The 27,203-nt window shown below is 45.2% G+C and overlaps 1 protein-coding gene and 1 pseudogene across 1 annotated transcript in view; both read left to right on the top strand.

Moving 5' to 3' along the window:
• The window catches only part of LOC147110961 (protein bassoon-like), a gene marked incomplete at its 5' end in the record, with an annotated part of 318,704 nt that overhangs the window by 37,457 nt on the left and 254,044 nt on the right, over positions 1–27,203 (top strand). The gene's annotated exons all lie outside the window — the stretch shown is intronic.
• LOC147110962 (U6 spliceosomal RNA) lies at positions 12,658–12,714 on the top strand (annotated as a pseudogene).

Here is a 27,203-nt window from a genome sequence, read left to right as displayed (position 1 = left end):
TACTTGCTACCAATGTTCCGTTTAAGCTGCGCGGCCATGCAGTGCTCTACAGCTCCCACGCAACTGGCTCACCGGCTTTTAAATAGGAGAAACCGTGCATGCACAGTATTTTGAATGGGCTGCAGAACCCCTTAAGGGGGCCACGCGCCAAAAAAAAATTAACGGGAATATCGCTCGCCACTTATCAGCCCAAGCCTGAATGTTGTCCAGGTCTTGCTGCATGCGGGCACGGACTGCTTCATTATCTGAGGAGTTGCGAAAGGAACTGAACACTATGTGAACATCCCCACTTCTGACCTTATAATGGAGGGAAGGTCATTGATGAAGCAGCTGAAGATGGTTGGGCCCAGGACATTGCCCTGGGGAACTCTTGCAGCGATGTCCTGGGGCGGCGATGATTGGCCTCCAACAACCACAACCATCTTCCTTTGTGCTAGGTATGATTCCAGTCAGCGGAGAGATTTCCCCCTGATTCCCTTTGACTTCAATTTTACTAGGGCTCCTTGATGTTGAGGGCATTGATTCTCACCTCACCTCAGGAACTCGGCTCTTTGGTCCATGTTTGGACCAAGGCTGTAATGCCGAGTGGTCTTGGCGAAACCCAACCTGAGCATTGGTGAGCAGGTTATTGGTGAGTAAGTGTCACTTGATAGCACCGTCAATGACCCCTTCCATCACTTTGCTGATGATTGCGAGTAGGCTGATGGGGCGGTAATTGGCTCAATTGGATTTGTCCTGCTTTTTGTGGACAGGACATACCTGGGCAATTTTCCACTTTGTCGGGTTCTAGCTGTACTGGAACAGCTTGGCTAGCGAACGGCTAATTCTGGAGCACAAGTCTTCAGCACTACAGCCGGGATGTTGTCGGGGCCCATAGCCTTTGCTGTATCCAGTGTGCTCAGCAGTTTCATGATATCACGTGGAGTGAATCAAATTGGCTGAAGACTGGCGTCTGTGATGGTGGGAAACTCAGGAGGAGGCCGAGATGGATCATTTACTCGGCGCTTTGGGCTGAAGATGGTTGCAAACACTTCAGCCTTGTCTTTTGCACTCGCGTACTGGGTTCCGCCGTCATTGAGGATGGGGATGTTCATGGAGCTTCCTCCTACTGTTAGTTGTTTAATTGTCCACCTCCATTCACGAATGGATGTGGCAGGACTGCAGGGCTTTGATCTGATCCGTTGGTTGTGGGATCGCTTGGCTCTGTTATAGCATGGTACTTCCACTGTTTAGCGTGCATGTAGTCCTGTGTTATAGCTTTACCAGGTTTTCACCTCATTTTTAGGTAGACCTGGTGCTGCTCCTGCAATGCTCTTCTACATTCCTCATTGAACCAGGTTTGGTCCCCTGGCTTGATGGTAATGGTAGAGTGAGAGATATGCCGGGCCTTGAGGTTACAGATTGTGGTGGATTAAAATTCTGCTGCTGCTAATGTCCCATAGAGCCTCATGGATGCCCAGTTATGAGCTGCTAGATCTGTTCTGAATCTATCTCATGTAGCACGGTGGTAGTGCCACACAACACTATGGAGGGTGTCCTCAGTGTGAAGACTGGACTTCATCTCCACAAGGACTGTGGGGTAGTCACTCCTACCAATACCGTCATGGACAGATGCATCTGCAACAGGTAGATTGGTGAGGACGAGGTTAAGTAGCTTTTTCTCTCATGTTGGTTCTCTCACCACCTGCTGCAAGCCCAGGCTGGCAGCTATGTCCTTCAGGACTCAGTCAGTAGTGGTGCTACCAAGCCACTCTTAGTGTTGCACATTGAAGTCCCCCACCCAGATTACAGTCTGTGACCTCACTGCCATCAGTGCTTCTTCCAATTGGTGTTCAACATGAAGGAGTACTGATTCATCAGCTGAGGGAGGGCAATAGGTGGTAAGGGAGGGCGGTAGGTAGTAATCAGCAGGATGTTTCCTTGCCCATTGTGGTGTATGTGCCTTTAAGAGCAATTATGGTGTATGTGCCTTTAAGAGCCCCAGGTGTGCGTAATGCCGGTAATTGCCACTTGGGCTATATAAGCCTGTGTATTGTGTATATCCTTTAGAAACCCCCCCCCCCCCCCCCAGACTTGCTTAGTAAATACCTATGAACCAACTCCTGTCTTCAGTGTCTTTATCTACACACGGACACTACAGTGGCGACGAAGTGGAAACGGACTTACCTGCAATTCGGCAGCACCTCAAGGACATCGATTCCTCCAGCGTCCAGAAGACTCAAGGAAGTAAGAGAAACTGTGGTTTCACCAGCTGGCCAAGCTGGTGACAGGTACTGCGCTAATCCTTCCTGGGCGTCAGGCTGGAGCTCCAGCGGCGGGCTCTACAGCTGAGACAGGCAGCGAAATCGGAGGCAAGCAATAACGGACTGGGAGGGTGCACTCGAGAGACGGCCGGCGCGGCAAGCAGGTCAGCGTTTAGACCTCCGTCGGGAACGAGTCTCCAACAGTGAATAAACGGAAACCACAGTAAAACAGCGTTATCGGTAGCAGCGGCGGGAAAGCGCGGGAAGCGCCATATCGTTGCTACAGAGAGAAAAAAAAGCGCGGGAAGCGCCATATCTTTTCTGAAATGCCTAAATCTGGTAATATTGAGGCTTTTGATGGCGAAATAGAAGATTGGACCACATACGTGGAAAGAGTAGAGGTTTATTGCACTGCAAATGGAATAACAGATGAAAAAAAAGCTTCAGTACTTCTGAACTTAATGGGCGCGAAGACATACGGGCTGTTACGAAATTTAATCACTCCAGCCAAACCAAAGGACAAGACTTTTAAAGAAATTGTTGATACCCTGCAGGAGCATTTAAACCCAACACCGCTGCTGATAGCGGAACGATTCAAGTTCTTCAAGAGAAATCAACACAAGAATGAAAGTAACGCTGATTACCTAACCGAATTAAGAAAGCTATCAAAGTACTGCCAATTCGGAGCAGGACTATCGGATTATCTTCGAGACAAATTTGTTTGCGGTCTCTTAAGTGAAGGAACACAAAAAAGACTGCTTTCTGAAAAAGATTTAACATTGGACAAAGCTTTCAGTATGGCTGTATCATACGAAGCAGCAGCAAAAGGAGCTGCAGAGATACAACAAGAGACACAGGACTTCGGCACCCATAAAATGACACAGGAGTTCGGAAGATGTTATCGCTGCGGCAGATCCACCCATAACCAGAGGGACTGCTGGTTCAAGGGCAAAGCATGCAGGCAATGTGGTAAGATTGGACACATTGCACGGGTATGCCAATCTGGACAAAATAAATCCACTGACAGAAAACAAAAAATCAATAAAGAAAAGTACAGGAAGGTACAAATGATGACGGACAATAGCTCCGAAGACCAGAATAGCGATAGCGACTCCGGAAACAAGAGACTAACCTATCTCAAATTACATAATGTACTTGCCAAAGAGGATTACCAAACCATTTGGGTTACCCTCACAATATCAGGGTCCCCAGTTAAAATGGAGCTAGATACAGGATCAGCTCTAACCGTAATAAATCGACGAGATTACGAGAGGCTATTTTCGCATATACCTCTAAAAGACACATCCATTATCTTAAAAACATATACGGGGCAGAAAGTCTACCCCAAAGGAAAAATAAGGGTGCCTGTGGTATACAACGGCAAAGAAATACAAAAGTTGTATTTATACATTCTACAAGATGGTGGTCCACCGTTGTTGGGACGTGAATGGATAAGGAAGATACGTTTAGACTGGCACTCCATTCAGGCACTGACGGTGACCAGTAAGGAAAAAAACAATGATGACATCATACCTGAACGATTAAAAGACATCTTGGCCAACGCCAAAGAAGTGTTTCAAGTGAAACTAGGAACCTTGAAAGGCATCACCGCCTCAATAAAAGTGGAAGATACAGCAATTCCAAAATTTTTTAAGGCAAGACCGGTGCCATACGCAATACGTCCGGCAGTCGAGGCAGAGCTGAAGAATTTGGAAAAGGCAGGCGTATTATCCAAAATAGATTGGAGCAAATGGGCAACACCCATCGTTCCAGTCATGAAAAAAAACATTGAAAAATAACTCTGAGGAACAGAAAAAAATTCGCATCTGTGGGGAATTTAAGGTGACTGTAAACCCGGTCCTTCACACGGTACAGTATCCTCTTCTGAGGATAGAAGATATTTTCGCCTCACTATCCGGAGGGAAACGTTTCACAAAAATTGATTTGGCACAGGCATATCTACAGATGGAGGTTGAGGAGACCTCTAAAAAGTATCTCACAATAAACACACACAAAGGCCTGTACCAGTACAATCGACTGGTTTTTGGAATAGCATCAGCTCCAGCTATCTGGCAAAGAGCTATGGAGCAAGTCCTGCAAGGGATTCCGGGGACTCAGTGTTACCTAGACGACATCCTTATAACAGGAGAAAACGACAACGAGCACCTTGCCAATTTGGAGCAGGTGCTCACTAGGCTGAAAGAACGGGGCCTACGAGCAAATCGCCCCAAGTGCGAATTTTTCCAAAATCAGATATATTGTGGCCACATAATTAATAAGGAAGGGTTGCATAAGTCACCTGAAAAAATTGAAGCAGTTATAAAAGCCCCAGCACCTGAAAATGTTTCACAATTAAGGTCATTCCTGGGATTAATAAATTACTATCATAAATTTTTACCGAACTTATCAACTATTCTACACCCTCTTAATGATCTTCTACAGACAGGAGTGATTTGGAAATGGAATGAAGACTGTAAACGTGCCTTCCATAAATGTAAAGACTTAATCACATCCGAGAAAATTTTGGCTCATTCCAACCCATCACTACCAATCAGACTGGCGTGCGATGCATCCCCTTACAGCATAGGAGCGGTATTGTCCCATAGATTCCCTGATGGCTCAGAACGGCCGATAGCTTTTGCGTCATGCTCATTGAACTCAGCTGAGCGTAACTATGCCCAGATAGACAGGGAAGCACTCAGCCTGGTATGGGGAGTGAAGAAATTCAACCATTACCTACACGGACAAAAATTTACCTTGCTGACTGACCATCAACCCCTCATCTCCATATTCAACCCTAAAAAAGGTGTCCCCATTATGACGGCACAAAGACTACAGAGGTGGTCCCTTTTTCTAGGGGCACACCAATACAACATTGAATACAAAGGGTCAAAACAGCATGGGAATGCTGACGGTTTATCACGCCTACCATTGCCAACGATAGAAGAGGCACCTACAGTAGACCCAGTAGAGATATTCCACTCTACCATAGTGGAATGTCTACCGGTGACAAATTCTGCCATTGAAAGGGAGACAAGAAATGACCCTACTCTCTCACGGGTCTACGATTTAACAGTGAAGGGATGGCCAGCACATGGCGAACCACTGTTGCCAGCATTCTCGCAAAGAAGAGAACAGCTGTCAGTGTGCCGAGGAACCTTGATGTGTGGATCCAGAGTGGTGATTCCACCCAAACTCCAGGATAAAGTGCTAAAGGAGCTTCACGAGGGGCATCTGGGTGGAGTGAAAATGAAGAACCTAGCTAGGGCGTTTGTATGGTGGCCAGGTATCGATGGAGACATCGAAGACATGACCAAGAGCTGCCTAGGATGCCAGAAGGTCCAAAATGCTCCGCCACAGGCCCCTCTACATCCATGGGAGTGGCCCTCATCTCCCTGGCAAAGGGTGCACATCGACTTTGCTGGTCCATTTATGGACTCAATGTTCTTAATCGCAGTTGATGCACACTCCAAGTGGCCGGAGGTAATAAAGATGTCCTCCACCACCACGGAAAAAACCATCACAGTATTAAGGACCATATTTGCCAGGAATGGGCTGCCGGAGCAGATATGTTCTGATAATGGACCGCAATTTGTGTCCGAAGAATTCAGAAAGTTCTTAAAGAACAATGGGGTAAAGCACTACACGTCCGCCCCATACCATCCCGCCACCAATGGATTGGCTGAAAGGTTTGTCCAGACCTTCAAGAAGGCCATCAAGGCCATGGGTAATGAAGGCATAAAACTTCAGCACAAGGTGGATAACTTCTCATTTGCATATAGGAATGCAACGCATATGGTTACTAACCAAACTCCCGCCATGATGTTCTACAATAGAAACCTAAGATGCCGGCTGGATTTGGTCAAGCCCAACATCCGAAGGGACGTGGAGAACCGGCAGTTTCAGGGTATGAATGAAAGGCCAACTAGGGCCTTCCAGATAGGCCAACCGGTTTTGGCCCGGGACTACCGTACCGAGAAATGGCAGCCTGGAACTATCTGCACACGATTAGGACCACTGATGTATACTGTGGACATCAGAGACAGCATAATAAGGCGCCATGCTGACCAAATCATCAAGTCATCCGAAAAGGGACAACCTACACCACCACTCTATACATCTAACGATGAAGTAGAGATACCCATATCTACCTCTGATCCGGTGATACTGGAGCCCGATGAACCCGACACTGGCCTTCAAGCCGAATCAGCCTTGCCAGAAGAACCTACTACACCACCAGAAACTACTACACCCCCGAGGCGTTATCCGGACCGAGTCAGGAAGCCTCCTGAGAGACTAACTTATAATTAATTAATACAGCAATGTATATTATTTTGCATATAACATGTAATTAATAATTACTTAAAATATGATGTACTAGTTAGCTAGAAGGGGAGGAATTGTGGTGTATGTGCCTTTAAGAGCAATTATGGTGTATGTGCCTTTAAGAGCCCCAGGTGTGCGTAATGCCGGTAATTGCCACTTGGGCTATATAAGCCTGTGTATTGTGTATATCCTTTAGAAACCCCCCCCCCCCCCAGACTTGCTTAGTAAATACCTATGAACCAACTCCTGTCTTCAGTGTCTTTATCTACACACGGACACTACACCCATGTTTGACCTGATGCCATGAGACTTCATGAGGTCTGGAGTCAATGTTGAGGGCCACTCTCTCCTGGCTGTATACCACTGTGCCACCACCTCTGGTGGGTCTGTTCTGCCAGTCGGACAGGACATACCCAGGGATGGTGATGGAGGCGTCTGGGACATTGGCTGAACGGTAGGATTCTGTGAGTATGACTATGTCAGGCTGTTGCTTGACTAGTCTGTGTGACCGATCTCCCAATTTTGGCAGAAGTCCCCGGATGTTAGCGAGGAGGACATTGCAGGATCAAATAGGCTAGGTGTGCCTTTGTCGTGTCTGAATCCTAGGTCGATGCCGGGTGGTCAGTCCGATTTTATTCTTATTGTACTTTGTCGTAGTGCTTTGGTACAACTGAGTGGTTTGCTAGGCAGTTTCAGAGAGCAGCTAAGAGTGAACCACATTGCTGTTGGTCTGGAGACATATAGGCCAGACCGGGTAAGGACGGCAGATTTCCTTCTCTAAACGGCATTATTGAACCAGATGGATTTTTTATGACAATATGGTAATTACATGGTCACCTTTGCTGATACTAGCTTTGTATTCCAGATTTATTTAATTAACAGAATTTAAATTCCCCAGCTGCTATGGTAGGATTTGAACTCTTGTTTCCAGATCATTTGTCCAGGCCCCTGGATACTAGTCCAGTAACATAACCACTATGCTACCATTTTTATAGAGCAGACATTGTTAGCTTAGCTATTTCATTTTTACTTATGGCTAAGGCAGTAGCAATTTCACCTGAAGCAGAAGGTTTTTGGATCAAGCCAAACTGCAGGATTTGACCACATAATCTAGGTTGGCACTTCAGTGCAGTATGGAGCTCCTGACGTAAGAAAACTACTAGGCACTTGGTCAGAGTATTAAACAAGGCTTTAATCAACTGTTTCACAACATGGAAGTCTAGTTATCCTTCACTAGTACCTGTTTACAAAATGTCCCTGAGCAAGCTGGGCCTGTGCCCGAGTATTTATACTCTCCCTGGACAGCGCCACCAGCAGGCCGCCCAGTATATTTCATAAGTCATTTCTACATGAATGGCACGATTTAGGTCAGCTCCTGTTCAGGTTCTTCAGGTGGAAATGAAAGATCACATGACACTCATCAAAGAATAGCAGTCTTGCAGGTGTCCTGCCCAACATTACTTCCTCAACCAATACCTCCCAAAACAGATTAACTGGTCAGTCATCTCCTTTGTTGTTTGTGGGACTTTGTGCAGTTACTGCTGTTTACACACACCAATGTAATTGATTCTATGGCCGGAATTTTCCCATTGCTGTGTGTGCGGGTTTGGAGGTGGGTCCGCTGTAAAAATGGCGAAATTAGGTAGAGTGTCGGTAACCCACCGTCATCCTGCCTCTTCACGCCTTTAACTCAGGCGTGTTTGCCAGCGCGCCACGGACCCGATCGGGAGAGGCGGACGACCTAATTAAACTCATTAAATCCTTGATACGAGGCGTTTCAGCTGCAGCTTCTGAATTTAACAGCATGAGCACGGGAACCTCGCCTGTGAAGGGGAGGTGGAAGTTCAGTGGCCATTGTGCGAGGGCAATAATTGACAGCTGGGAATACCAGATAAATAGACACACCTTACACCTCATTAGTTGCATAAAGGAAAGGCTGTTGATGACTCCATTCTGTGCACAGATTTAGGTTTCTTTTGTGTCATTTTTCATTTGTGAGTGCTTCTACAAGGTGCAACCCCTGTGGCTTCAGCAGAGGTAGTTGCAAGCTGCTCACTTCCCTGCTGCGACTGTGTAGATACTTTTGATGGATGTCCTCTGGGTTTTGGAGCCTGTGATGGCCCCGCCAACGTCTGCTCCTCCTGCAACTGTGCAGGGGCAGACTCGGCCATTGGGATCTGAGGCAGCATGTGGGGCTCTGACTGAGGGGGAGGCAATGGGGGAGAAGTAGGAGCGCTTTGAGAAGAGCCCCCACTTCCATGTCCCCTCTCGCCATCATCCCTCTCAGGCCACCCGCACTTCCTTGCTAGCAAGGAGCTGGCGAGCATCTTGCTGCACAGCAGTGGGGCGATGAAGGCCCAAGTCAACGTTTACATCCCTCCTTGAGGGGAGGTCTATGAGTGCCAGCCATTTGTTGTCCACAGCTAGCATGTGCTCATGTGACTGGTGCATTTGCTGCTCCATCCTTCCCATGGAAGAGCACATCATCGCCATCGCCTGCGACATACTGGTGCTCATGTTGGAGATGGACTCCTCCATTCTCTGAACATTTGCAGACATCGCGGCTGCAAAAGATGCAAGAGCCTCATGCAATTGTTGCAGTCCCTCCAACATCACCACCTTTCTCGATGGCTCCCGCGGTTCAGCATCTTCATGCAGCTCAGCAGAGCTTGTAGCATCCTGTGCCCTCCGTCAAGGAGTCTCCATTGCTGTCCCTGTCAACACCACTTGCTCTTGCTCACTTAAGAATTGTGAGACACCAGGTGACAACTCTACTCTATGGCGCAAAGGACCACTGAGGTGTGTGTATCTGCGCCGGTGCTGGGTGTGCTTGTTTCTGGTGATGCTGCACCCTCAGAGGCTGGAGGTTCCTCTGAGGAGTTGTCTTCCTCCTCCGGCTGGTCAGGGATAGGGGGGTGCAGTTAATGGGCCTGTGGGAGAGTAAAGAGATAAATTAGAAGTCTGAAAAGAATGGGTAACGTTAACATTATGCACATGATGACATTTCACAGGCTGCTGACATCAGTCATCATATCAGTGACTGTTGTATGCCATGTGGCTTTATGAGATGTGATTCTGTCACCAGGTTGTTGGGATGTGCCCCTCTCTCTGTCTCTCACCGTTGGCGTCTCTCGAGCTCCCAAAATTTCCAGATCTGCCTCCTCTGCTGCTGTGAGATGTGCAATCACTGGTGGACCACCTCCGGTTCTCTCACTCTCCCTGTTTTTGTGGACTCTCTTCTGCAAGGAGGGAAAGAAGAGAAGTTTGAGTGAGAGTGATAGAATGGGTCTAAGGAATGGATGGGTTACATCTGTAGAGGGTGACTATGAGGGAGTGGGTTGCCAATGCCAAATGGCCGCCTTCTGTGGTGTTGCTTGATATGATTGCATTAGAATGAGGGTGAGTGTAAGAGGTGGTTAGTCAGATGGGGATGTGAGTATGTATATAGAGAGAAAGGGATGAGTGGACGTGCAAGGTATGTTGGTGTGAGGAATGATGTGCAGGAGTAGGCTTGGGAAGGCAGAGTGATGGGGATGTGTTGACAGACACATCAGGATGATGGTTTGTGTGGCATTGCACTCACCTTTCCTGACCTCATGAGATCATTCGCTTCCTACACCGTATCGAGGTCCTCCTGACCACATCCCTGCTGCTGACCTCAGCAATATCCAGCCAGGCTCTCTTTGTTGCTTGTGGAGATCTCGTTTGCCTGTCAGCAGGGAAGAGGACCTCCCTACGTGCTCTGATAGCCTCCACAAGAGTATGCAAGGAAGAATCAGGGAGCCGGGGTGCAGCCCTTTGCCTTTGGCTATCCATGTTTCAAAAGTTTTATCTCTCCTGTGGCCTTTTTTTTGACAGCTTCCACCCTCCTCTGGAAGCCTTCAAGTGAGTTCAGTGCAAGGCTGCTTTAAATATGGGCGCTGAAAACGCGTCATCAATGACATCATCAAAGCTGCACCATTTAATAGGGCCAGGAAACACACATGACTCTTTCAACTGGGGCCATTAAGTGAAAGTCGCTCTGAGCAGCGCGTTGCTCAGAACATCTCGTTCCCGACCCGCTACACCACCTGCACGCACCCAACCCAATGTGAAGGTGAAAATTCCGGCCAATGTGTTTGGAATGTTTCTGAAAGCAGTAGTAAAGCCCCATTTAAATCCAAGCTTTTTTCCTCCTCCTACGCTGGAGATTTTATTTTAGCAAATTGACAATTTTCTTCCCCTATCCTTCCCTTAATCCTGAGATAATTCATCTTAATCTACTTGAAGTATTTTTCACGTGGTTTGCCTTGTTCCCGGTCAATCCATGTTGACTAGTATAATCACATAATCATGTATCATGTGAAGGTGATTGACTACACAAGGAAAAAATGGATTCTAATAAGAGGACACTTGAAGACGTTTTTTCTAGTCCAAAAAAAATAGGGTCGTTTATAGTTTTTCGTGTTTAACATTGAAGCTATGAATATGTAAAAATTGTATTTTCTATTGTGTATTTACTATGTGCTCATTTGATTTGTTGCTTTTCTTTATTTTCCTACCTAATGTACCAACTCTCTGCCTATGGTTAAATAGTAGCAGAAATATTAATTCTATTGAAGGAATTAATTACTTTACATGCCAGAATCATCAAAATGGATGATTATAGACTTTTTAAAAATTTCCTTAAAATGGAAGATGTTGCTTAAAGCTCTGAGGCCTTGTTGACATCATGATGGATAGGTGGTTGATTATCTGTGCTGGTAAGGCCTCTTCGATCCTCTTTATTGAAAAAGTGCCTTTATCTTCTGTAACCAAAGAAATGTGGGAAACCATGAAACCTGATGCTCTCCCTCGTCCATCCCCACATATTTTGGTGGCAAAATTGGATGAAGATCAAACAGTAACATTGAACAAATAGAATAAGTCAAATTCTAGCTTCTATTATAGAATTGGATAAATAATGAATGCTGTGTGTGCGTGGCAGTACCCAGAGCTTTGGTATGAGTGAAACAAAACAATTCCACTGTTGATTATATTCTACATGTCACCTTGGTTCTGTTGGTAGCATCCTTGCCTCTGAGTCATATGTGATTCAAGCACGTGAGCATATAATCTAGGCTGTTAACTTAACTGAAGTACTGAGGGACTGTGCAGTTTTGGAAATGCTGTCCTTCAGATAAAATGTTAAACCTAGGCTCCATCTGTCTGTTTAGGTAGATGTAAAAGACCGCGTGGCAGTCATCAAAGAAGAGCAGGGGGTTCTGCCAGTCAATATTCCTCCCACAACCACATACAGATTAATTAGTTATTCATCTCATTTGCTGTATGTGGAATCTTGCTGTGTGTAGACTGGTTGCTACATTTGCCTCTATACACTAAAAGCAATTCATTTATTGTAAAGTGCTTTGCAGTTGACGACACAAGGTACGTAGATTGTTTTCAATATTTGCTTTGTTTCATGCTTTGAGAGTTTGCTTTATTATGTCTGCAGTTTTTTTTACTGGTACTTTCCCCCCAATTTTCTTTCATTTCTCATGCTACTGGTTTTTGCTGCGGTAAAGTTCTGTGAGGACCGGCAGTCCTGCAGTAGCTCATCTAAATGGCTATTTCTCATGTGAGCTGAGACAGATTGTGCTGGTGGACTATTTGACACTGAGGCCATCATAGCCTGGCCTGATCCTGTCCTTACCTGACATCCAGCAGGAATTTACTAGATGGTGACCACGCTGATCCTTTTCACCCTCGCTAGCCCCGGTACACTGAAACCAGTTGTGGCAACCCTACCATCACCTTGACTGAGATCAGCAATCAAACTAAAGATCCAACCCAGGATCTTGCTTATCTGTAGGTCTTAGCAACACACCAACTGAAGCATTGAGAGAGCCCCTCTTTAAATAAAAACACTAATTATAAAATCGGGCAACTGAGCACAGGGATGTCACACGGGATAAGTATTTGTAGTGAACTGAAAATGTCAGTGATCAATTATTATTTCAGGCATCCCTAGCCAGGAATTTTTAAATAAAATGCCACAGAAACTATTGGAACTCATCAATTAACAACATAACTACTGTACTGCAATTTTTGGGTAGCATTATGTATTCTAGTTCTCAATTGGGTAACATATATTGGAACAATACAGAGAAGATTAGCATGGCCCCTGGCAACAGGCACTTGTAAAATTACCCCTCCTGGGTTTATCACACAAGAATGGACAAATCATGAGCAATCTATGAAAATGGTCTTGGTATTTCTGAAGGTCTTGGCCTTCATAAATACAATTCCACTGTGGGCACCGTATCAATGAGGCCTTGATGCCCTCACACCATGAGTTCCAGTGTTCGAAGTTATGGCTGCCTGATACCCATTTGATCCTATGCAGAAAATAGTTTGAGAAATTAGTGCAACTTTTGATGATTTCATATGTAACCACTTTGAAAATGTTTCTTTGTAATAATTTATTAGAACATGGGTACTTGATATAAATTATTTATAATCTATCAAGGTTATTGCATAAAAGTTGCTTTGATAAGTACACTGGAATATGGTTTCTCAAGGCTCGTACTGTTTTTAACTTGGGAATTTAGGGAAGTAGAGAAAGACCTCAATTTAATGTTTTGCATTATCAGGTATTGTTGAACTTTTTTTTAAATTTGGAGCTGAGAGCTACATTGTATTTTAATTGATCTAATCTGAGCGAAGTGCATTGCCTTTAATAAATGAGTCATTTTAGTTTGGGATTACAATGAAAAAAACTAGTATGGGGATATGATTACATCTTTTTTCATACAAATTAAATTATGTTTTAGCTTGAAAACAAAAGCAAAATACTGTGGATGCTGGAATTCTGAAATAAAAACAGAAAATGCTAGAAATACTCAGCAGGTCAGGCAGCATCTGTGGAGAGAGAAACAGAGTTAACGTTTCAAGTCAATGACCTTTCATCAGAACACACAAACTGTCATCGATCTGAAATATTGGGCAATTTTAACCGAACCCGCCTGTCAGAAGACTGACAGGATCAGGAGCAGTGCTGGTTTTACACCCTGCCCGGGCGGGGTGTAAAACTGACATTCCACCCAATCCCATAGGTATCACCACCACAGCAACCCCCTGCAGCCCCACCAGTGCGTTAGTTTAAAATTTCCCTCATGAACTGTGTCTCCACAAATGCTGCCTAACCTGCTGAGTGTCTTCAGCATTTTCTGTTTTTATTTGTTGCTTGGCACTGAACTCCCAATCTGAGCAAATTGCTTCAAGAACACTCATGACATGGGATGAAAGCCTTTAGTGTGTTAAATGGGTTTGGGGCAAACTTAACCAGTCAGTGGATGGGAGTCTGAGCTCCTTCAGACTGTGTTGCTGAGGATTAGTTTCATACACATTTTATTGCCTTGTTGTAATGTTGACTGCTGACATGCAGTCTTTTTTACAAAGACAATACCAGAACTGAGAGGGTACAACTATTGGGAAAGATTGAACAGGCTGGGACTCTTCTCTAGAAAAGAGAAGGCTGAGAGGTGACCCGATAGAGCTCTTTATTATCATGAAGGGGTTCGATAGGGTAGACGTAGAGAAGATGTTTCCTATTGTGGGGAATCCAAAACTTGGAGCCATAACTACAAGATAGTCACAAATAAATCCAATAGGAAATTCAGGAGAAATGTCTTTACCCTGAGAGTGGTGAGAATGTTCAAAACACTACCGCATGGAGTGGTTGAAGCAAATATCATAGATGCATTTAAGGGGAAGCTTGATAAGTACGTAGGGGAGAAAGGAATAGAAGGATATGCTGATAGGGTGAGATGAAGTAGGGTGGGAGGAGGCTCCTGTGGAGCATGAACACCGGCATAGACCAGTTGGGCTGAATGGTCTGTTTTTATGCTATAAATAAATTCTTTGTAATAAACTTATATGCAACTTCACTTTTCTCATTCAAATAAAGGAAAGCTAGCATTCTAATTGTTACCCCAGGTGTTTTACCCTGAAATAAATTAAAACTTATTACACCATTCTAGTTCATGAATTTTTAATTTAATGCTTACGTGTTTAAAAAACAAACTCCACAATGTGTGAAAGATAACCTTGTATCGTATGTATGTTGCTTGAAAGAATGCTATTCATATCCAGTTGAGCAAAAAATGCACTGGTTCTTGTCCACCATCAACATATTCAGACAGGAGCTGTCAGAATTTGAAGGGAACTTGAAGCAATAAGAACTTGAATACAGTCCCCACCACTTACAGCGCCCACGCTTATGGCGTGCAACCATCTATGCCGGGCAATTAACAATAACCATTTTCCATCACCATAGAAGCCAACTATATTGGACAGACTCAGCTGTTCAGTAAGCTCTTCGCACCTCGTTAAAGTGTGATTACCTTAATTACTTATTTCTCTGTACTTCCCACTTTAAAAGCTCTGCAAAGCAAACTTTTTGTTCTTCTGGTTCTGGGTACATATATACCTCTTATACCTGTTTTTAGCTGTGGACTTTCAAACACCTTTGAAGCGGTAGCGCAAACCTAAAATAGCTATTTAACGGCTTGAATGCAGAACTCTTAGAATAATATAATTTTGGTGCCATTTCCTTCAAAACAAACTCAAGCAACCTTTTTCTTTGGAAATAAATAATTTCTTCCCCTACCATGTTAGTCTTGGTTGAGAGGGGGCAGACAGCCAAGCCTTTGTAGTATTGGTGCAGTTGGATCACTGTACATAGTTTTGCTATAGCTCGCTCGTTGTTTCACTGACCCACCAGAGGCAAGCTTGGGGACTGCAGGAGCTCTACCAGGTCACCCTTCTCCTTGCTAGAGAAAAGAGCCCCAGCCTGTTTAGTCTTCCTTGATAGTTAGAATCTCTCAGTCCTGGTATCATCCTTGACATAATAAAACTCACTATGCACTTGGTTTGAGCATAAAGCAAGGCTTTAATCAACTTGTTTCAGAACATGAAGGTCTAGTTTCACTTCATTAGTTCCTTGTCTTACAAAATGTCCCTGGCAAGCTGGGGCCGACGCCCGAGTATTTATACTCCTTGGACGGCGCCACCAGCTGGCCGTCCAGCATTATTTCACGAGTAGTTTCTTGATGAATGATGAGATTTATAACATTCTTCCTGCCTAAAAGATTTGGAAGTCCGACGACTTCCTCTTAGCGGATTAGGCGGACCACAAATAGCCGCAGTCTTTTAGATTTTTGTTTATGGCTAGAAGGCACGTCTCCCCGGACCGTGTCTTGGTCCCTGGGCCGCTTGATCCGTACCGGTGGATCGACAGGGCCCGTGTTGCCCTGATCAACCCGAGGGAGGCTGGGGAGATCGTGACTCCGGGTGCGGGTCCCCACAGGCGCAGAACTGGCTTCATCCTGTTGGATAGCTGGGGATTGACCAGCGTCCTGGCCTCGGGTGGCCATCCCATGGGGAGCGCTCGGCTCCCCGAGTGGATCCGGTGGGGCAGCCGGTAGATCTCTCGATGTCCCAGGTAGGGTGTCATCTTCAAGGGAGCGCAGAGTGTCGGCATCATCCCCGTGGGTCCCTCTATCGGTTGGGTTTGTGGAACCGGCCGGACAGGGAGCCAGGTCCCGGAGTGAAACGGTGGACTCCTGGCCATCAGGGTACCGCACGTGCGCGTACGTGGGGTTGACATCCGTGAGTTCTACCTCGTCGACGAGAGGATCGTTTTTCGATGATCGGATGAATCTTCGGGGCAGCACGGGGCCGGCAGCTGCCAACCATGACGGTAGAGACGTCCCATGGGTGGAGCGACGCTGGAAGCTGAAGAATCGCTCGTGAGGTGTGACATTGGTAGACGTAGAAAGGAGAGACCTGATGGAATGCAACACGCCAGGGAGCATAGTTTCCCACTGCTGGTCTGGTAGGTTGCATCACCTCAGCGCAAGATGAACAGCGTTCCAAATGATAGCGTTGTATCTCTCAACCTGTCCGTTACCGATGGGATGGTACGGTGTTTTCCTTGTGGCGATTCACCGTTGGGAGAGATAACTTTTGAGTTCGCTTGACATGAAGGAGGGACCCCGATCAGAGTGGATAAAATTGGTCATACTGCAAAGGGAAAAGGCTTGATCAAGGCATTTGATCACTGTGGAAGTAAGCATATTGGGACAGGGGAAAGCAAAGGGAAAACGTGAATATTCGTCCACCATAGTCAGTAAGTAGGTGTTTCGCGTTGAGGAAGGCAATGGCCCTTTAAAGTCAATGCTGAGTCGCTGCATAGCGTGTATGAGCGAGCCATCCGATGGACGGAAGAATTGCGGTTTTAATTCCGCACAAATTCTACAGGAGGAGCGTGTTCTTTTCGCATCTTCCGTAGAAAATGGGAGATTTTTAGATCGCACAAAGTGCAACATACGGGTAACGCCAGGATGGCATGAGTCAGTATGAAGATCCGCCAGAGTCGAAGTTGACATAGAAGAGCAGAATACCCGCGTGAGGGTATCCGGGGCCACATTCTCTTTGCCGGGTCGATAATGTATGGTGTATCCAAAGACGGCCAATTCCATCCTCCAGAGTTGTATTTTGTTATTCTTGATCTTAGTGCGTTTCCGGTTATCCAGCATAAAGGCCATGGAGCGCTGATCGGTTATAAGTGTGAAATGGTGACGAGTGAGAAAATGACTCCATTTACGTACCGCTTTGATGATAGAAACATAGAAGATAGGAGCAGGAGTAGGCCATTCGGCCCTTCAAGCCCGCTCCGCCATTCAATGAGATCATGGCTGATCATCCAAATTCAGTACCCTGTCCCTGCCTTCTCCCCATATCCCTTGATCCCTTTAGCCTTAAGAAATATATCCAATTCTTTCTTGAATATATTTAATGAACTGGCCTCCACCGCCCTCTGTGGCAGAGAATTCCACAGGTTCACCACTCTCTGGGTGAAGAAATTCCTCCTTATTTCAGTCCTAAATGGCTTACCCCTTATCCTTAGACTATGACCCCTGGTTCTGGACTCCCCGGCCATCATAAACATCCTTCCTGCATCTAGTCTGTCCAGGCCTGACAGAATTTTATAGGTTTCGATGAGATCCCCTCTCAATCTTCTAAACTCCAGTGAGTATAAGCCCAATCGACACAATCTCTCCTCATACGTCATTCTTGCCATCCCAGGTATCAGCCTGGTGAATCTTTGCTGCACTCCTTCCATGGCAAGAACGTCCTTCCTCAGGTAAGGCGACCAAAACTGCACATAATACTCAAGGTGTGGTCTCACCAAGGCCCTGTACAACTGAAGCAAGACATCCTTGTTCCTGTACCCGAACCCTCTTGCTACGAAGGCCAACATACCATTTGCCTTCTTAACCGCCTGCTGCACCTGCATGCTTCCCTTCAGCGACTGGTGCACAATAACACCCAGGTCTCTTTGCACTTCCCCTTCTCCCAATCTATTGCCATTCAAATAATAATCTGCCTTCCTGTTTTTGCCACCAAAGTGGATAACCTCACATTTTTCCACATTATAGTGCATTTGCCATGTTTCTGCCCAATCACCCAACCTGTCCAAATCGTACTGGAGTTTCACGACATCCTCCTCACAGCTTACCCTCCCACCCAGCTTTGTGTTGTTTGCAAATTTGGAGATATTACATCCAATTCCCTCGTCCAGATCATTAATATATATTGTGAACAGCTGGGGTCCTAGGACCGATCCTTGCGGTACCCCACTAGTCACTGCCTGCCACTCGGAAAACGACCCATTTATTCCAACTCTCTGCTTTCTGTCCGCCAACCAGTTCTCTATCCAAGTCAATACCTTGCCCCCAATCCCATGTGCCTTAATTTTGCACGCTAATCTCTTATGTGGGACCTTATCGAAAGCCTTCTGAAAGTCCAAATACACCACATCCACTGGTTCTCCCTTATCTATTTTACCAGTTACATCCTCAAAAAATCCCAGTAGATTAGTCAAGCATGATTTACGTTTTGTAAATCCATGTTGACTTTGTCCGATCCTGTCACTGCTTTCCAAGTGCTCTGCTATTACATCTTTTATAATAGACTCTAGCATTTTCCCCACTACCGATGTCAGGCTTACCGGTCTATAATTCCCCGCTTTTTCTCTACCACCTTTTTTGAATAGTGGTGTAACATTAGCTACCATCCAATCCATGGGTACTATTCCAGAGTCTATCGAGTTCTGGAAGATGACCAGCAATGCATCTACTATTTCTAGGGCCACTTCCTTAAGTACCCTGGGATGTAGATTATCAGGCCCTGGGGATTTATCAGCCTTCAGTCCCATCAACTTTCCTAACACCATTTCCCTACAAATACTGATTTCTTTCAGTTCCACCCTTTCATCAGACCCTATGTTCCCCGGCATCTCTGGGAGGTTATTTGTGTCCTCCTTTGTGAAGACAGAACCAAAGTATGAATTTAGTTGGTCTGCCATTTCTTTGTTTCCCATTATAAATTCCCTTGATTCTGACTGCAAGGGACCTACGCTTGACTTCACCAATCTTTTTCTCTTCACATATCTATAAAAGCTTTTACAGTCAGTTTTTATGTTCCCTGCTAGCTTACTCTCATATTCTATTTTCCCTTTCTTAATTCATCCCTTTGCCCTCCTTTGTTGAATCCTAAACTGTTCCCAATCCTCAGGATTATTGCTTTTTCTGGCCAATTTATATGTCCTCTCCTTGGATCTTATGCTATCCCTAATTTCCCTTGTTAGCCACGGTTGAGTCACCTTTTTTGTTTTATTTTTATGCCAAACTGGGATGAACAAATTCTGTAGCTCATCCATTCGGTCTTTGAATGTTTGCCATTGCCTATCCACCGTCAACCCTTTGAGTGCCATTCCCCAATCAATCCTACCCAACTCGCTCCTCAGACCATCGTAGTTTCCTTTATTTAAATTGAGGCCGTAGCCTCCTTCTCGACAGGATGATAATGGAGCTCGCTACCCTGCAAAGTTCTGGACAGAAATGCAACGGGTCGACCACCTTGATTCAAGGTAGCAGAGATTGCCACATCCGATGCATCGCACTCAACCATGAAAGGAAGATTTTCATTAATGGAATGAAGCGTGGCTTTTTCCAGTTGACGCTTGGAGGTTGAAAGCTGAAATAGCCGTTGCCTCTTATGAAAATGACTTTGTGTGAAGCAGGGGCTGGATCTTGTCGGAGAAGTGGGGTATCCATTTCGCATAATAGGCGAACATGCCGAGACGAAGAGAGCCGAAATTCATAGTGGGAGGGAGCTCCTGAAGCAGACGAAGTCGCTCCGGATCTGGTTTGATGACACCGTTGCCCACCCAGTAGCCAAGGATGTTGACTGATGGTACTGATTTCACAGATTTGGACTCATTTAAGGTTAAGTTGCGACGACGGAGAACGTTAAAACATTTCTGGAGGTTGGCATCATGCTCCTTCTGGTCATGACCAGCAATGGTGATATTATCCAGACAGGGAAAAGTGTCCATTAAGTTCTCCTGTTTGACTAGGCTATCCATTGCCCGTTGAAAGACGGCCACCCCATTGGTGACCTCAAATGGTAGGCGACAAAACTGGTAAAGCCGACCATTGGCCTCAAAGGTCGTATACTTTTTGTCAGAGTCCTTTAACGGTACTTGATGATATGCGCTCTTTAAATCAAAGGTTGAAAATACCTTGTAGTTAGCAAGGTTATTGACCATGCCATCGATGCGTGGTAGTGGGTAGGCATCCAGGTCGGTATACTGGTTAATAGTTCGTCAGTAATCGATGCAAAGACGTTTCTTGTGTTGCTTCAGAGGATTTTTGACAACGACGACTTGAGCCCGCCAGGAAGATGAACATGGCTCAATGATACGGCCAGCTAGAAGGCGAGAGATTTCTGCCTCGATAAAGGATCGATCATCTTGGCTGAAACGTCGTGATTTAGTGACAATGGGCTTACATCGGGGGGAAAGATTGTCAAACAAGGAGGGCTCGTCGAGCGAAGTTGCCGAAAGCGCACAAAACGGTACTTTGGAAATAGTAAGCTCCGGCTTTGACCCTCCAAACTCGAAAGTGAGTCTTTTGTGTTGTTTCTGGAAATCCTGTCCCAGGAGCACATCACTGCATAGGTTCTTGAGCATCCCAAGCCAGGTGGAGAACTAAGTGCAGCCATTGAGAATAAGGTCAACAAGACAAAAGCCGGAAGAATTGGTAGTCAGTGTCATCAGAGCCATTGCAATTTCCCTGTCCGAGGGGTAAATTTGCAATTTTAACTTGCTGACAGCCCGCTCACTAATGAAGCTGTCAGAGCTGCATGAGTCGATTAGTGCACTCAAAATGTGTCCATTTACTGAAACCTTTGTGGCTGCATGGGACAGACTTTGGGGAAAAACAGCCGTGATGGGAGGAGTGGCAGTTTTACCCTTGACAGCTGTAACCTTAGTAGTGGTTTTTGGGGGAGGAGCAGTTTTATAGATTGCAGCTGTAACCTTAGTAGTGGCTCTTGGGGGAGGAGCAGTTTTATAGATGATAGCTGCAAAACTAACAGGAGCTCTCGACCGGTATACCTTAGAAAAGTGGCCTTTCTTACTAACAGCGGCTCTTGACTGGCATACCTTGGAAAAGTGACCTTTCTTGCTGCAATGATTGCAGGTTGCGTTATGAGCAGGACAAAATTTCCGATAATGGAACGCACCTCCACATAAGAAACACTTCCTTCCAGATTGCCAAGATGCCGCTAGGGCGGGGTCATCATCAGTGTAGGTTTCTAGGGTAGGGTTGTCATCAGCCAGGTTGGAGTCGTCATCCATGAGGGCTTCCGCCCGAGGCCTATCGAAGGAGTCACAAAGTGATAGCAGTAGCCTGTGCACGTGGTGAAAGATAGGTATCTGCATTCCTCTTTGCTAAGTCCAGAGAACCTGCCTGGTCATAGGCAGCCTGTAACTTGAGGGTTTTATTCTCCAACAGACACTGACGCATGAAGGGAGACGCAATCCCATTAATAAAGGAATCATGAATTAACTCCTCCTGGTACTGCTCAGCTGTAACAGCTTTAAGATTACAATCCTTGCTGAGCCTGCAAAGTTTCTGAAGGAATTCGTCAAGTGATTCCCCGGGTTGTTGTCGAGTTGTGGCCAGTAGATGCCGAGCAAAAATGTCATTTGGGGACTTGACATATAGCTGCTGTAGTATTTGGATAGCGGCATCATAGTCTACACAGTCTTCGATATAATCAAACACATGAGGGGATACATAATTAGCAAGTATTTCTAATTTTATCAGGAACATTCTCACCACACACCCTGAGGAAGTTGCTGAAAGTACGATCCCAGTGTTTCCATACCTTAGCAGCTGTAAGTGAATTCGGATCCAGGTCGAGACGGACAGGTCTGAATAGTTTCTCCATAATGGATCAATTACTTGTCTGAGTTCCCTTCTACGGTTCGAGTTGTAGCTGGCTGTTCCCGAAATCACCCAAAGCGTGGAGTCGATATCAAGTTGATTAAATTGACGTAATAAAACTCACTACGCACTTGGTTTGAGCATAAAGCAAGGCTTTAATCAACTTGTTTCAGAACATGGAGGTCTAGTTTTACTTCACTAGTTCCTTGTCTTACAAAATGTCCCTGGCAAGCTGAGGCCGACGCCCAAGTATTTATACTCCTTGGACAGCGCCACCAGCTGGCCGTCCAGCATTATTTCATGAGTAGTTTCTTGATGAATGATGAGATTTATAACAATCCTTGTAAATCTTTTTTGCACCTTCTCCAGTGCCTCTATATCCAATTTATAATTTGGAGACCAGAACTGTTCACAGTACTCTAAGTGTAGTCTAACCAAGGTTCTATATAAGTTTAACATAACTTCTCTGCTTTTCAATTCTATTCCTCTAGAAATGAACCCCAGTGCGTCATTTGCATTTTTTATGGCTTTGTTAAGGAGGGTGGTGAGGGTTTAAACTAAAATGGCAGGGGGTTGGGAACCTGTGCAGGGAGACAGAGGAAAGGGAATCAAGGATAGAAACAAAAGACAGGAAGGAGAAAAGTAATAGTGGAAGGCAGAGAAATCAAGGGTGTAAATCGAACAGGGCTACAGTAAATAATAATTCTAACAGGACTAAGAGTGTTAAAAAAACAAGCCTGAAGGCTTTGTGTTTTAATGCGAGGAGCATTCGTAATAAAGTGGATGAATTAGTTGCGCAAATCGCTGTAAACGGATATGATGTAATTGGAATTACGGAGACATGGCTCCAGGGTGACCAAGGCTGGGAATTCAACATCCAGGGGTATTCAATATTCAGGAAGGACAGTCAAAAAGGAAAAGGAGGTGGGTTAGCATTGCTGGTTAAAGAGGAGATTAACACAATAGTAAGGAAGGATATTAGCTCTGATGATGTGGAATCTGTATGGGTAGAGCTGAGAAATACCAAGGGGCAGAAAACGTTGGTGGGAGTTGTATACAGACCCCCAAACAGTAATGCTGAGGTTGGGGATGGCATTAAATGGGAAATTAGAGACGCGTGCAATAAGGGCACAGCAGTTATCATGGGTGACTTTAATCTACATATAGATTGGGCTAACCAAATTAGTAACAATACTGTGGAGGAGGAATTCCTGGAGTGTATACGGGATGGTTTCCTGGACCAATATGTCAAGGAACCAACTAGAGATCAGGCCATCTTAGACTGGGCATTATGGAATGAGAAAGGATTAATTAGCAATGTTGTTGTGTGAGGCCCCTTGGAGAGGAGCAATCATAATATGATAGAATTCTTCATTAAGATGGAGAGTGAAGTTGTTGACTCAGAAACTAGGGTCCTGAATTTAAATAAAGGAAACTACGATGGTATGAGGTGCGAGTTGGCTAGGATGGATTGGGGAATGTTACTTAAAGGGTTGACGGTGGATAGGCAATGGCAAACATTTAAAGATCGCATGGATCAACTACAGAATTTGTTCATCCCTGTTTGGCATAAAAATAAAACAAAGTCAGTGACTCAACCGTGGCCAACGAGGGAAATTAGGGATAGCATAAGATCCAAGGAGAGGACATATAAATTGGCTAGAAAAAGCAGCAAACCTGAGGATTGGGAGCAGTTTAGGATTCAGCAAAGGAGGACAAAGGGATTAATTAAGAGGGGGGAAATAGAATATGAGAATAAGCTTGCAGGGAACATAAAAACTGACTGTAAAAGCTTCTATAGATATGTGAAGAGAAGAAGATTGGTGAAGTCAAGCGTAGGTCCCTTGCAGTCAGAATCAGGGGTATCTATAATGGGGAACAAAGAAATGGCTGACTAATTAATACATCCTTTGGTTCTGTCTTCACAAAGGACACAAATAACCTTCCAGAGATGTTGGGGAACATAGGGTCTAGTGAGAGGGAGGAATTCAATGAAATCAGTATTTGTAGGGAAATGGTGTTTGGGAAATTGACGGGATTGAAGCCCGATAAATCCCCAGGGCCTGTTAATCTACATCCTAGGGTACTTAAGGAAGTGGCCCTAGAAATAGTAGATGCATTGCTGGTCATCTTCAATAGACTCTGGAATAGTTCCCATGGATTAGAGGGTAGCTAATGTAACCCCGTTATTTAAAAAAGGTGGTAGAGAGAAAACGGGGAATTATAGACTGGTAAGCCTGACATTGGTAGTGGGGAAAATGCTAGAGTCCATTATAAAAGATGTAATAGCAGAGCACTTGGAAAACAGTGACAGGATGGGACAAAGTCAACATGGATTTACAAAAGGTAAATCATGCTTGACTAATCCACTGGGATTTTTTGAGGATGTAACTGGCAGAATAGATAAGGGAGAACCAGTGGATGTGGTGTATTTGGACTTTCAGAAGGTCCCGCATAAGAGATTAGCGTGCAAAGTTAAAGCACATGGGATTGGGGGTAAGGTACTGACTTGGATAGAGAGCTGGTTGGCAGACAGGAAGCAAAGAGTTGGAATAAACGGGTCTTTTTCCGAGTGGCAGGCAGTGACTAGTGGGGTACCACAGGGATCGGTCCTGGGACCCCAGCTATTCACAGTATAAATGATCTAGACGAGGGAACTAGATGTAATATCTCCAAGTTTGCAGATGCCACAAAGCTGGGTGGGCGTGTGTGCTGTGAGGAGGATGCAGAGAAACTCCAGTATGATTTGGACAGGTTGGGTGATATGGCAGATGCAGTATAATGTGGATAAATGCGAGGTTATCCACTTTGGTGGCAAAAACAGGAAGACAGATTATTATCTGAATGGCAATAGATTTGGAAAAGAGGAAGTGCAACGAGATCTGGGTGTCCTTGTGCACCAGTCGCTGAAGGTAAGCATGCAGGTGCAGCAGGCGGTTAAGAAGGCAAATGGTATGTTGGCCTTCATAGCGAGAGGATTCGAGTACAGGAGCAAGGATGTCTTGCTGCAGTTGTACAGGGCCTTGGTGAGACCACACCTTGAGTATTGTGTGCAGTTTTGGTCACCTTATCTGAGGAAGGATGTTCTTACCATGGAGGGAGTGCAGCGAAGATTCACCAGACTGATACCTGGGATGGCACGAATGACGTATGAAGAGAGATTGAGTCGATTAGGCTTATATTTGCTAGAGTTTAGAAGAATGAGAGGGGATCTCATTGAAACTTAGAAAATTCTATCAGGACTAGACAGACTAGATGCAGGAAGGATGTTCCCGATGGCGGGGGAGTCCAGAACCAGGGGTCACAGTCTAAGGATAAGGGGTAAGCCATTTAGGACTGAGATGAGAAGGAATTTCTTCACCCTGAGAGTGGTGAACCTGTGGAATTCTCTACCACAGAAGGCAGTTGAGGCCAACTGATTAAATATATTCAAGAAGGAGTTAGAAAGATTTCTTAAGGCTAAATATATTCAAGAAGGAGTTAGAAAGATTTCTTAAGGCTAAAGGGATCAAGGGATATGGGGAGAAGGCAGGGACAGGGTACTGAATTTGGATGATCAGCCATGATCTCATTAAATGGCGGAACAAGCTCGAGGGGCCAATTGGCGTACTCCTGCTCCTGTCTTCTATGTTTCTATGTTAACCTACGATGCTGTTTTTAATGATTTGTGAATCTGTACCTCGAGAACCCTTTGCCCCTCTATCCCATTTACACTCTTATTTTCAAAGGAGTGTGTGGCTTCCTACTAAAATGCATCACCTCACACTTATCTATATTGAAATTCATTTGCCAATTACATGCCCATTCTGCAAGTTTATTAACGTCTTGTATGTTTCAGTATTCCTCGTCTTAACCATAATCCCCTGCCCTGCCATCTGCAAATTTTGAAATTCTACTTCCTATTCTCGACTCCAAATTGTTTATGTAAATACTCAACAACAGTGGTCCCAGCACTGATCCCTGTGGAACACCACTTCTCACTTTCTGCCAGTCTAAGTAACTACCTTTAATCTCACTGGTCCATCTTAAAGTCAGAGGGCTAGAAATTCATGTGTTGACTGCCATTAAAATGGCAGCTGCTGCGGGACCTGCCACCAGCTGGCGAAAGAGCGGCGGCCACCATATTGCTCTCCCCATTTGCGCTGCTGGTGGCTAGCAGCACACTGGGGGAAAAAATGATGGCGTGTCATCAGTCGGCATGCAGACTGTTGATAGGCGAGTGATTGGGGGTTGTGCATTGAGCAGTGTGTGAGGCTAGTTGTGCAGTTGGTAGGAGACAGCTTTTGAAGATGCATTCACTGACCTTGACCAGTGGTCTGAAGTTATGAAGCTTCTTTGGGCACTGGAGCCAGGTGCTGGGGGCGACTCTGCTGGCAGTGATGGCCTTAGTGATGTACTCCCACATCGTTCTTTCTGGAGGGCCTCCTGGCCCCTGTGGGTAGAGGGCCACTCTTGCAGTGTTAACTCCCTGCACAAAGCTGGAGTGCTGCGTGTGAGACCTCCGTGCCCCTTCCCTGGCTTGCTGAGCCATATGTGTTAGTGCTGAGGCAGTTTTCCCATTTGTTGAGGTTAGGAAGGTAATACAGCTTTAACAGCTGAATATTCACATTTGGAACTTCTTTTAAATATTGAATACTTTTTAAAAGGCAGAAAGGGCTGAAAAATGTATTGATTCACTGCATTTTATTTTGTATTGCTTCAGTGTGCATGGCCCCTTTAAATCTCAGACCTCTTTATTACCCACAATTCCTTGCCAGCTCCACAGCTTCGCTCACAGAGGCTGTGGGAAGCTGCAACACCGCACCTGGACAGAAACTTCGTCCCGGATCCCTCCAGCAACGCCACCAGGATGGTGTTGCACGGAAGGTGAGCACTGCGCCACTGTCTCTATGCCCTCCAGACCAATTTCACTCGGTTAGTGTTGCGGCCATTTCCAGTGGCTGTTAACTGCACCGGCAACTTTGCTGGCGAACACGAATTTTTCCCCTTAACTCTTTCATGTTATTTAATAATGTTGTTCCTTTAAGGAGAAGTACCTGATATATCCCTGGGCTATTGAGCTTTGTCTATCTTAAAATGGGACCCATTCATTTTATAAATGTTACCTATTCCAACATGCATTTATACTATGCATTTATCCACAGTAATATCCACCTTCCACCTTCCATATTTCAGCTCATCTATATAAATTCCTCAAGATACTCAGCCTTGTTCCAGTTCTCGTGGCTTTGTGTATTCAGCTGATTAAATACAGATACAGTACATTGTTCCAACAGCAGGGGCCATAGAACAGATCTCTGTGTAACACACTAGT

The sequence above is a fragment of the Somniosus microcephalus genome, chromosome 11 (assembly GCF_052327205.1).
Source record: "Somniosus microcephalus isolate GS21.2 chromosome 11, FLI_Smic_1.0, whole genome shotgun sequence".
Lineage (NCBI taxonomy): Eukaryota > Metazoa > Chordata > Chondrichthyes > Squaliformes > Somniosidae > Somniosus > Somniosus microcephalus.
Note: the sequence above shows the minus strand (reverse complement) of the source record. Positions and strands in the feature narration are given on the sequence as shown.